We start from the raw sequence: 13,794 nt of genomic DNA on the forward strand, positions 1-13,794 counted from the left end.
AAAAAAGAAAGACGGTGTTGGTTTTGTGAAAAAAGTTGTTATTTACAATTGTTCGCATTCTTGGCCTTTTGGTCAAGATCAAAGTGTAGTATCTGTTCTTCAGATGCTGCACTTCTATTTCTTGTTCTCTTTCGGTGGAGGAGAAATCCTCCACGACTGAGACAATTTTTATTTTTGTACTCTCTCTCTCACACACTCACATTCTCACTTTTATAGATATAATGTATAGATTATGCTAGATATATTTCTATATGTCTGAATACCCTATATACAAAGTTTAAAATCCGTAGATAAAAATACGTTGAGTATATAGGTTGAGAATTGTTCTCTCTCTCTCTTACGCACACACACACACACACACACACATTTTCACTTTTATAGATATAATAGATAGATTATGCTAGATATATTTCCATATGTCTGAATACCCTATATACAAATTTTCAAATCTGTAGATAAAAAATGTATTGAATATATAGGTTGAGAATTGTTGTCTCTCTCTCTCTCTCTCTCTCTCTCTCTCTCTCTCTCTCTCTCTGGCTACCTCACACACACACACATTTTCACTTTTATAGATATAATAGATAGATTATGCTAGATATATTTCCATATGTCTGAATACCCTATATACAAACTTTCAAATCTGTAGATAAAAAATTTGTTGAGTATATAGGTTGAGAATTGTTCTCTCTCTCTCACACGAAACTGTGCGCTCGGCTTCTTCCCCCCCTTCCCACCCCAAATGCTTGGGAAACTGTGCACTGTTTTTGTTGGTTTTCAAGCTGCCTCTTCCCCCCCCCACACACAGTTTAACAGTAGTAGGAGGTCAAGAGAAAGAGGGTGAGAGAGAGAGAAGAGTAAGTTGGTGAGAGAGAGAGAAAAGAGAAAGAGGGTGTTGGTTTTATATTTTTATTATCGTCTAATATTTTGAAAGCTGAATTTCTAATAAAATGTGCATCTATAGGAGATAATGCCTGGGAATGTGTTCCCCCCCCCCACAGTTTAACAGTGGTGTGACGTCAAGAGAAAGAGGGTGAGAGAGAGGGAAGAGTAAGTGTGTGAGAGAGAGATAGAGAGAGAAAAAAAAGAAAGACGGTGTTGGTTTTGTGAAAAAAGTTGTTATTTACAATTGTTCGCATTCTTGGCCTTTTGGTCAAGATCAAAGTGTAGTATCTGTTCTTCAGATGCTGCACTTCTATTTCTTGTTCTCTTTCGGTGGAGGAGAAATCCTCCACGACTGAGACAATTTTTATTTTTGTACCTTTTCTCCACGTTAAAAAACGACCCTGGTGTCTAACTCTGTCCCGTGGGGAGGCATAGTAAATAGGTACAATTGTTCGCCATTAGTGGATGTTGACGTCACGTCACGTGACATGACTAAGCGTTTTTTTTTTTTAGTATGAATAACATTTTTTGTTTTAATTATAAAGTCTACACTTAATTTTATAGAAAATGCTGTATATATAATAGAAAAAAAAAATTACTGGTTTTGTTGGATTCAAGTGGATCCCCCCCCCCTCCAGTTTAAGAGATAGCAGGTCACGTGGTAATATACAAAATGGCTAGCGTAAATATAAAGATCGGTTTTTTTATCGACGAATATTTTGAAAGCTGAATTTTTTTTTATTCCTGTACATTTTTTCCTGATATTTTTCGTTAAAACTCTTGTATAAATACTATTTTTAACCAGTTAAATACGTTGGAGACATTGTCATGGAGTTTAATAATCTCTAGAACAAAGCAGAAGAGAAATTACAAAAGTATCGGTAAAACAAAGTGTTTGTTTACATTTGTTCGCCATTACTGGATGTTGACGTCACGTCACGTGACATGACTAAGCGTTTTTGGATTATGTAATATTAACATTAAAATGACAGGTTTTTTGGGGGGCCCCCCTAGGAGAGAAATGATCAGTTCACCCCCTTTTAATGGTCCGTTTGGTGTGGAATTTCGATATTTGTCATGCGGGTGATCAAGGTTCAATATGATACATAATTTGTCAACTTTGGTTGTGTCTGTCAAAAGTTTGAGCTGACGTCACGTCACGTGACACGTATTGAATAACGTTAAAATGACAGGTTTTTTGGGGGGCCCCCCTAGGAGAAAAACGATCAGTTGACCCCTTTCTACTGGTCCGTTTGACGTGAAATTTCGATATTTGTCATCCGGGTGATCAAGGTGCAATATGATACCAAATTTGTCAACTCTGGTTCCGTCTTTCAAAAGTTTTAGCGTTACAAACAAACATACATACATACATACATACATACATACATACACACCGATTTTTGCCTTTTATATATATAGAAGACTAGCAGGGCTACCCGGCGTTGCCCGGGACCGTAACAACAATGTAATGATGACAGGTTTTTGGAGAGCCCCCCTTGAAGAAAACTGATCAGTTGACCTACTTCTAATGATCCGTTTGACGTGAAATTTCGTTATTTGTCATCCGGGTGATGGGGCTTCAAAATGATAGCAAATTTGTCAAGTTTGGTTGTGTCTGTCAAAAGTTTTAGCGTTACATACAAACCAACATACACACAGATGTTTGGGATTTGAGCCCCCCCCCCTTGAAGAAAACTGATCAGTTGACCCACTTTTAGTGGTCCGTTTGACGTGAAATTTCGATATTTGTCATCCGGGTGATGGGGCTTCAATATGATACCACATTTGTCAACTCTGGTTGTGTCTGTCAAAAGTTTTAGCGTTACAAACAAACATACATACACACAGACGTTTGAGATTCATATATATAGATAATGACAGGTTTTTGGAGGGCCCCCCTTGAAGAAAACTGATCAGTTGACCTACTTCTAGTGATCCGTTTGACGTGAAATTTCGTTATTTGTCATCCGGGTGATGGGGCTTCAAAATGATAGCAAATTTGTCAAGTTTGGTTGTGTCTGTCAAAAGTTTTAGCGTTACATACAAACCTACATACACACAGATGTTTGGGATTTGGGGGCCCCCCTTGAAGAAAACTGATCAGTTGACCCACTTTTAGTGGTCCGTTTGACGTGAAATTTCGATATTTGTCATCCGGGTGATGGGGCTTCAATATGATACCACATTTGTCAACTCTGGTTGTGTCTGTCAAAAGTTTTAGCGTTACAAACAAACATACATACACACAGACGTTTGAGATTTATATATATAGAAGATAATGACAGGTTTTTGGAGGGCCCCCCTTGAAGAAAACTGATCAGTTGACCTACTTCTAGTGATCCGTTTGACGTGAAATTTCGTTATTTGTCATCCGGGTGATGGGGCTTCAAAATGATAGCAAATTTGTCAAGTTTGGTTGTGTCTGTCAAAAGTTTTAGCGTTACATACAAACCAACATACACACAGATGTTTGGGATTTGAGCCCCCCCCCTTGAAGAAAACTGATCAGTTGACCCACTTTTAGTGGTCCGTTTGACGTGAAATTTCGATATTTGTCATCCGGGTGATGGGGCTTCAATATGATACCACATTTGTCAACTCTGGTTGTGTCTGTCAAAAGTTTTAGCGTTACAAACAAACATACATACACACAGACGTTTGAGATTTATATATATAGACTAGCAGGGCTACCCGGCGTTGCTCGGGACCGTATAAACAATGAAAAAACAAAAGCAGATATTGAACATATGTTTTATTCTTAGGGGAGAGGAATCTTTCATCTCAAGTTTTAGCGTTACAAACAAACATTTGTCTTTTATATATATAGATAATGACAGGTTTTTTGGGGGCCCCCCTCGAAGATAACTGATCAGTTGACCAACTTCTAGTGGTCCGTTTGACGTGAAATTTCGATATTTGTCATCCGGGTGATGGGGCTTCGATATGATACCAAATTTGTCAAGTTTGGTTCCGCCTTTCAAAAGTTTTAGCGTTACAAACAAACATACATACATACACACAGACGTTTGGCTTTTATATATATAGAAGACTAGCGAGGGGTACCCGGCGTTGTCCGGATGTTTGGAGGTGTGTGTGGAAACTCCGGGGATGGGGGGGGGGTTAAAAAATATTTTGGTAGGTAAGTATGAGGATCGAACCCGAACCCTTGAGGCAAAGTTGTAAATTAAAGTGTGAAAAAAAAAAAAAAAAAAAAAATGCAACGTTTACCATTGCCCCACCGCGAGATGCAAACGGAAACACGTTTGAAATTATTTAATTACTTGGATTTCGCAGGTGCCCGTTTTAATGACTTAATGAGGTCAAGTTTGACTGCGGGATAGTATTTCATTTACTGCAGGAACGTTTCCCAAGATGTTATAGGAAAAAGACTAACCCACATGCAGCGAGCGACAAATGTTGAATATTTATCTTCCCAAAGTCAAGCAAATTAAATAGACAGGCGAGCTTCGTTGTTAACTGTGAGATATTACGATTTATATGTGATATAAAAAGTTTTACAAAGTTGTGAAGCGAGCGACCGCTTCTTTGAAAAAAAGCCTTTTGTTGACACACAGAAAAAGCGAACACACATACATACATTTTCGCTTTTATATTTATAGATATATATACTAGCGGGGCTACCCGGCGTTGCTCGGGATAGTATAAACAATGAGAAAATTGAATTTGGTTTTGTAATATATTTGTTATTCTTATGAGAGAAGAATTTTGTATGTTTATGTATCATTTGTTATTTCGAACAAAAGAATATTTTACCTACATAAGACGGGTATTACACATATGAAATAATTGTATCTTACCTAGGGTAGGTCATTTATAGCATGTATATGAAAGAATGAGTAATATACAACACGTTTATATATATATATTATTCCTTAATTGGAATTCATTTTTGAGATGAGCATTATATATTAATTTATTTTTATTAATTTATTCTTATCTTTATTAGTTGTTGCTTTTTTGATATTTTTTTTTTATTGGTTTTTTGTTTATTCACAACGTTTTGGCCAACTATTCCTCTGGCCTTCGTCAGGTGGTAACCGCGACGGATAGGAACTTTGAATCTCCTAACTGCATTCTCAGCCTTACTCGATTGTCGCCCTTTTAACTCAGAAGAGCGACCTAGCTACGTCACTTCCTGTTTCTCATATTTCACCCTCTTTTCTACTGAACGCTCAACCAGTCAAGATGTGACAAACACCGCTCCGGTGGGGCCATGAGTCACCACCGTGTTTCTGACTAGCCAGTCAACTGCAAGTAACGTTACTTATCTCTCAATGAACTCTTATTCTTCTTATCACTTCCTATCACTCTTTCCTGTTTATTTATGCCAACTATTCCTCTGGCCTTCGTCAGGTGGTAACCGCGACGGATAGGAACTTTGAATCTCCTAACTGCATTCTCAGCCATCACTGCCATCCGTAGTTGTTGTCGTCTCACCACATTTTGACCAATTAACCTCTGGCACGCTTTGGATGGGATTGAAACCGCTATCTTCAGACAATGTTCATCTGGAACTGTAGAGATTCAACGTCTCTATCAACTGCGCCACGGGCCCCGAAGGCGATCAAGGTTGGATTCTTTGATCTTATAAATCCACGTTTATTTATTATCTGATCTACCATAGTTGGGTCCGTACCGATTGGTATATATATATATTATTCCTTGATTGGAATTCATTTTTGAGATGAGCATTATATATTTATTTATTTTTATTTTGGACTATTATTCTCATCTTTATTAGTTGTTGTTTTTTTTTTTAATCTTTTTTTTTATTATTGTTTTTTTTGTTTATTCACAACGTTTCGGCCAACTATTCCTCTGGCCTTCGTCAGGTGGTAACCACGACGGATAGGAACTTTGAATCTCCTAACTGCATTCTCAGCCATCACTGCCATCCGTCGCGGTTATCACCTGACGAAGGCCAGAGGAATAGTTAGCCGAAACGTTGTGAATAAACAAAAAAAAAAAAAAACAATAAAAAAAAGAAAAAAAAAACAACAACTAATAAAGATGAGAATAATAGTCCGAAATAAAAATAAATTGATACAACACATTTATCTCATCAAATCCCAAGCGATGCCAGGTATTTTACTAATATATATTCTCGCCTATTTCATTTAATCCCGGGCAACGCTGGGTGTTTTGCTAGTATATATATCTCAATCAATCTCATTAAATCCTGGGTGACGCAAGGTATTTTGTTAGTATATATTTCAATCAATCTAATTCAATCCAAGGCAATGCCAAGTATTCTGCTAGTATATATTTGCATCTATCTCATTCCATCCCAGGCGACCGTGTATTGTGCTTGCATACATTTGCATGTATCTCATTGAATCCAGGGTGACTCCTGGTAATCTGTAAGTATATATGTTAACGTATCTCGTTGAATCCCATAATTCTTGGATTGTTACAAATTTCGACATTTTAACCCACATTATCGCTCACCTGTCTAAAATAATAACTTTAAGACATTGTCTTAGTTGGTTTTTCATTACAAACACATCATCAAAATAACTCACATTTAATCATTTTTTTATAATTTTTGTGATATGTTACAAATTTCAACAACCATGTCACGTGATTTAACTTACATTATCGCCACCACTCTTACTAAAATAAAAACATTGATACATAGGCTATGGTATGTTACCAATATCGACTATCACTTCGTGAGTAAATCCACATTATCGCCCCCTTCTATCACTAAAATAATAACTTTTAGACATTGTATGGCTAGTTATTTCATTAAAAACCCACCAAAGAAGTAACTAACATAATATCATTTTTCATAATTCTTGGATATGTTACTAATTGCGACGATTATTTTTAATGAAGTAACCCAAATAATCGCCATCTCTTGCTAAAATAATAACTTTCATAAATTGTCTGGTATGTCTACTTCATTATGAATATACCAATCAAATAACTCACATTTCATCATTTTTCATAATTTTTGAATATGTTGCTAATTTTAAACGTCATTTTTTCTGAGTTCAATCACATAATCCCTCTCCTCTTACTAAAATGATACCTTTGAGACATTTCTAAGCTGTTTATTTCATTACAAACACATCAATAAAATACCTCACATTTCATCATTTTTTCATAATTCTTGGATATGTTATGAATTTCGACAATCAAATTTAATGAGTGCGCACATCTAATCGCCCAATTCTTACTAAAATTATAAATTTGCTACATTGACTGGGCTGTTTATTTCATTATAAACACACCAATCAAATAACTAAAACGTCATTTTTCATAATTCTTGGATATATTACTAATTTCGACAATAATTTTTCATCGCCACTTCCTATCACTAAAATAATAAGTTTCAGACATTGTATGGCTGTTTTTTTTCATTACAAACATACCTATCAAGTTACTCACATTTTACCATTTTTCATAATTCTTGGATATGTTACTAATTTGTACAATTATTTTTAATGAAGTAACCCAAATAATCGCCCCCCCTCTGTAACCAACACGATCCCCTTCCTCTTACAAAATTAACAACTTTGATACTTCTTCTAGCCTGTCTATTTCATTACGAACACACCAATCAAATACTCACATTTAATCATTTTTCATAATTCTTGGATATGTTACTAAATTCGACAATCATTGTTTATGATTTAACCCACATAATCGACCCACTCTTACTAAAATACTAACTTTGAGACAATATCTGGTCTGTTTATTTCATTATAAACACACCAATCAAATAACTTACATTTAATAACTTTTCATAGTTCTTGGATATGTTACTAATTTCGACAATCGTTTTTCATGATTTAACCCACATAATCCCCTCTGCTCTTGCTAAAATAATAACTTTGAGACATTGTCTCTGGTTATTTCATGATAAACACACCAATCAAATAACTCACATTTTATCATTTTTCATAATTCTTGGATATGTTACTAATTTCGACAATCGTTTTTTATAATTTAACCACATAATATCCTTTCCTTTTGCTAAAATGTGACATTGTCTGGTGTGTTATTTCATTACAAACACACCAAAAATAACTCACATTTCATCATTTTTCATAATTCTTGGATATGTTACTAATTTGGACAATAATTTTTCATGATTTTACGACATAATCACACCATCTTCCTATATGGGGTATTCTGTTAGCACAAATATCCACCTATCTGATCCGATTGCAGGTATTCTACTAGGAAACATCCCATCTATTATATCCAATCCCAGGCAATGTCGGGTATTTTACTAGTACATATATCCACCTTTCTTATACAATCCCCAGCAACCCTGGGTATTATGCTAGTACAAATATCCAGCTATGAAGCCATATCCAAGAGCATTTACTGGCATATTACATTGATTGCATATTAATCTAATGGTATTCGACAATGAGGCTACATCCAAGGGAGGTAATTTGCATATTATAACAATGATTGTATATTAATCTAATGGTATCCAAGGGAGGCCACTTGTGTAATCTAATGGTAGTCGCCAATGAAGTTACATCAAAGGGAGGTCACTCGCATGTTATAACAATGATTGTATATTAATCTAATGGTATTCGACAATGAAGCTACATCCAAGGGAGGTCACTTGCATATTATAACAATGATTGTATATTAATCTAATGAAATTCGACAATGAAGCTACATCCAAGGGAGGTAACTTGCATATCATAATTATTTTACATTAATCTAATGGTATTTGACAATGAAGCTACATCCAAGGGAGGTCACCTACATATTATGACAATGATTGTATATAATTCTAGTGGTATTCGACAATGAAGCTACATCCAAGGGAGGTGACTCGCATATTATGACAATGAATGTATATTAATCTAATGGAATTCGACAATGGAGCTACATACAAGGAAGGTCACTCATATATTATAACAATAATTGTATATTAATCTAATGGAATTCGACAATGGAGCTAAACCCTAGGGAGGTCACTTGCATATTATTCCAATGATTTTATATTAATCTAATGGTATTCGACAATGACCCTAAATTCAAGGGAGGTAAGATGAATATCATAACAATGATTGTATATTAATCTAATGGTATTCAAAAATGAAGCCACATCCAAGGCAAGTCACTTGCATATTATAACAATGATTGTATATTAATCTAATGGAATTCGACAATGAAGCTACACTCAAGGGAGGTCATTTGCATATTATAACAATGATTGTATATAAATATAATGGAATTCGACAATGAAGCTGCATTCAAGGGAGGTCACTTGCATATTATAACAATGATTGTATATTAATATAATGGAATCTGATAATGAAGCTACATCCAAGACCCTATACCCTTCCCAATTTCATATAGGGCCTTGTGCCTAATTTTGTTGTGAATAATAATATTGTTTTGTTCAATTTTAATATTGTATAATTCATGTTTTTATCAGCAATAAAATATATAAGATCAAAGTGTAGTATCTGTTCCGGCAGATGCTGCAAGCTATGACTAGCTATGACTAGCAAAGACCAGATGTGGGGGCAACCCCACATGCCTGACCATTAACCAGCTCCCATTTCCCACCTCTCGGGAGCTGGTCCCCTTTTTCCCTTCCCCCTCCCTTCACTCCTCACATTAAAAATCGGCCTTGTGCCTAATTTGCTCGGTGGGGGAGCAAATAAATACCATCTGTTCCGGCAGATGCTGCACTTGGGATAATTTGTACCGGTCAATGGAGGGGAAACCCTCTATACTGGGACAATTATTATTTTTGGTAACCAGAGTGACCCCTTTTAGGGGAGCTGGTTTTTACCTCACATTAAAAACGGCCTTGTGCCTAATTTGCTCAGTGGGGGAGCAAATAAATACCATCAGCAATAAAATATATAAGATCAAAGTGTAGTATCTGTTCCGGCAGATGCTGCACTTGGGATAATTTGTACCGGTCAATGGAGGGGAAACCCTCTATACTGGGACAATTATTATTTTTGGTAACCAGAGTGCCCCCTTTTTGGGGAGCTGGTTTTTACCTCACATTAAAAACGGCCTTGTGCCTAATTTGCTCAGTGGGGGAGCAAATAAATACCATCTGTTCCGGCAGATACTGCACTTAAGATAATTTGTACCAGTCAATGGAGGGGAAACCCTCTATACTGGGACAATTATTATTTTTGGTAACCAGAGTGCCCCCTTTTTGCCTACTTTTAGGGGAGCTGGTTTTTACCTCACATTAAAAACGGCCTTGTGCCTAATTTGCTCAGTGGGGGAGCAAATAAACACCATCTGTTCCGGCAGATACTGCAAGCTATGACTAGCTATGACTAGCTATGACTAGCAAAGACCAGATGTGGGGGAAACCCCACATGCCTGACCTTTAACCAGCTCCCATTTCCCACCTCTCGGGAGCTGGTCCCCTATTCCCTACCCCCTCCCTTCACTCCTCACATTAAAAATTGGCCTTGTGCCTAATTTGCTCGGTGGGGGAGCAAATAAATACCATCTGTTCCGACAGATACTGCACTTAAGATGATTTGTACCAGTCAATGGAGGGGAAACCCTCTATACTGGGACAATTATTATTTTTGGTAACCAGAGTGCCCCCTTTTTGACTACTTTTAGGGGAGCTGGTTTTTACCTCACATTAAAAACGGCCTTGTGCCTAATTTGCTCAGTGGGGGAGCAAATAAATACCATCTGTTCTTAGAAAGAAAGCGGTTTCATCTTTCTCCCCCACCCCCAATAAGAAAATAAGGAGGAGGTCATGCTTTGCATGACATCTTGTACTAATGTAATATACGAAAAATATAATATGCATCTTTTTTTTCCCTTGGTCTTTTGGCTAAGATCACAGTGTAGTATCTGTTCCGGCAGATGCTGCAAGCTATGACTAGCTATGACTAGCAAAGACCAGATGTGGGGGCAACCCTACATGCCTGACCTTTAACCAGCTCCCATTTCCCACCTCTCGGGAGCTGGTCCCCTTTTTCCCTTCCCCCTCCCTTCACTCCTCACATTAAAAATCGGCCTTGTGCCTAATTTGCTCGGTGGGGGAGCAAATAAATACCATCTGTTCCGACAGATACTGCAAGCAAAGACCATATGTGGGGGTAACCCCACATATAAGACCTTGGTCAATGTAGGGGCAACCCTTCATACCAATTGTCACTATCCAGCTCCCCTACTCCCCGGGGAGCTGGTCCCCATTTCCCCTTCACTCCTCACTTTAAAAATAGGCCTTGTGCCTAATTTGCTCAGTGGGGGAGCAAATAAATACCATCTGTTCTTAGAATTAAAGCGGTTTCATCTTTCTCCCCCCCCCCAATAAGAAAATAAAGAGGAGGTCATGCTTTGCATTTCAATCTTTAGAGAAACAAACATCAATCGTAAATATGGATGGCCTTCTAAATAATAATGTTTTTAGTTCAGCTGTGATTTTTGGAATATAACATCTTGTCTCAATTTAGTTATCGATAAATATAAATTATGTATCTTTTTTTAATAGAAGATCATGCTCGGCAGAAAACTAAGCTGTATAAGACAGTTACTTGGTCTTTGGGCTAAGATCAAAGTGTAGTATCTGTTCTTAGAATTCAAGTGGTCTCATCTTTTGCTCCAACCCCCACTAAGAAAACTGGAAAATAAGAAGGATTTATGTCACCAAATCTATTAACTCTCATTTCGTATTATATTAAAATAGGTTGTAGTGAAACAAACACTGATTAACTCATGCCTCCCACCTTCCTCCCTCTCAATAGAATTAGGTCGTAGTGTTACTAATATAAAAAAGAAAATGGCTGTTTCTTTTTTGTTTTGTTTTGTTGTGCAAACAGGCATCGATCGTCTCAAGCCAAATATTTTTAAACGTATTTTTTTTATTTACTTATCATTTTTGCGTATTATTTTTGGTTTAAGTCTTGGATTTTACTATTTTTAACTTGCTAATAACTTTGGTATGGTGTCATAGCGTAGAAGTTCATAGTTTAATTTGTATGAGTGGTACATTTTTTTACCGATAACAACAATATTTTTATATACAGACTGCCATTACAGCTTGCTGACGTCAAGATCACGTGACATGACTCAGCGGTTTTTAAATACAATGTGCCCCGTGTACACTTTATGTAGAAGAGTTGGGGCCCGATTTAAAAATATGTAATGTTTAACATTAAAATGTCACTTTTTGCCCCCCCCCCTCTGCAGAAAATCGATCAGCTGACCCACTTCTGATGGTCCTTTTGGGCCAATTTTTCGATATTTGTCATCCGGAGGGTGGGGCTTTCATATGAGACCAATTTTTTGAATGAATTTTTGTTCTGTCTGTCAAAAGCAGACATACAAACATACATACATACACACATTTTCGCTTTTATATATATAGACTAGCGGGGGTACCCGGCGTTGCCCGGGTGTTTGGAGGTGTGTGTTGGTGGGGAGGGGGGGGTAGATTAAAACAACCCTGCTAAAAAAAAATGTTGGCCGGTTGTTTGGAGGTGTAAAAAAAAAAAAATAGTTTTAGTATAAACGTAGGCTTGAACCCTGAACGTTTGACGCGGAGGTGGAAAGGAAATGGGAAAAAATACCCTGCGACCTAACCATCTCGACCACGGGAACAGATGAATTGATAAGTGTGTTAAGTTGATGTTTATAAACCGAAATTAGCAGGTGCGACAACATCAAGTTGCGGAAGCCAGTTTGTGTTCTCCGCTACGCGGCAATCAAACAATAAAAAAACAAACACAAAAAAAACTAACGTAAGGCAAACGAATAATGAAAACAGAAAAACGAACACGTGAAAAATGGCTTAAATAAGCCTGTTTCGATATTAAAATTTAAAAAATCAGTGGGTACCCGGGTGTTTTTAGGTGTCGTTAAGAATAAGCGAAGTAAAAAAAAAAAACAGAAAAACGAACATTACGTGAAAAATGGCTTGAATAACACTGGTTCAATATTTAAATTTAAAAAAACAAAACAAAAAAAACATCTCACACCACGATTCGAACCCAAAACATTTAGATAATGAACCGAGGCCTTAACTAACTGAGCTAACGTGACGTACATGAAATTTGTTCGGTTTTTCAACTATTTAAAGTAAATCTGGTCATGACGTCATCTGACGCATGCGTAGAATCGGTCATTGTCAAAAATTGTCGATTTCAGGGTGAAAAAGTTAACGTTTTTGGTCAATTTTTCGATATTTTTCGAGCAAAGGATGGAGCTTCGATGTGATACAGAGTTCGTGAATTTTCGTCGCGTCTGTCGAAAGTTTTTAGCAGACATCCAAACATACATACATTTTCCCTTTTATATATATAGATAGAAGATAGACTAGCGGGGGTACCCAGTGTTGCCTGGGTGTTTGGAGGTGTAAAAGAAAAAAAAAGTTTTGGTAAGGTAGGTAGGTAGGCTCGAACCCGAATTTACTTCCGCACCTGATTTTAACTGCGGGATAGTTCTTCTGGGGTTGTTTTTTTACCCAACTTTGTCTGGTTTTGCTTTCCCATTGTGTTGGGGAAAACCAGCTCCCCCTTTATTAGAGGAGTGTGTCCAAATGAAAACCGGAGCCTTGACTCAAAGGTGGAAAAGAAAGGGAAAAAAACCCTGACAACCAACTAGCTTGATCACGAGGGGAGAGGAAGTGAAAACTGTCTTAATTTAACGTCTATAAAGTGAAACTGACAGGTGCGAGAATTTAATAAGGTCAAACATCACGCGACTTAAGCTTGGCGCTGCAATCCAGTTTCTGCATATTTGTTTGTTTCCCTCGCCAAATGAATAGCAATTGTTTGATATGACGGGTTTTTTTTCCTCAGCATTGATCAAACCTTATTTGCTTTCTTGACGTCTCTGCACATAAGGCCGATATGTATTTGCTTCCTCACTGAGCAAATTAGGCACAAGACCGTTTTTTTAACGTGGAGAGTG

The 13,794-nt window shown here is 37.0% G+C and overlaps 1 protein-coding gene and 2 pseudogenes across 12 annotated transcripts in view; 2 read left to right on the top strand and 1 right to left on the bottom strand.

Moving 5' to 3' along the window:
- The window catches only part of LOC145248787 (kin of IRRE-like protein 1), a 2,909,730-nt gene that overhangs the window by 312,710 nt on the left and 2,583,226 nt on the right, over positions 1–13,794 (bottom strand). The gene's annotated exons all lie outside the window — the stretch shown is intronic.
- On the top strand, positions 52–185 carry LOC145249209 (U2 spliceosomal RNA; annotated as a pseudogene).
- Positions 1,133–1,266, top strand: LOC145249181 (U2 spliceosomal RNA; annotated as a pseudogene).

Source organism: Euprymna scolopes, chromosome 27, assembly GCF_053919585.1.
Source record: "Euprymna scolopes isolate OS-2025 chromosome 27, ASM5391958v1, whole genome shotgun sequence".
NCBI lineage: Eukaryota > Metazoa > Mollusca > Cephalopoda > Sepiida > Sepiolidae > Euprymna > Euprymna scolopes.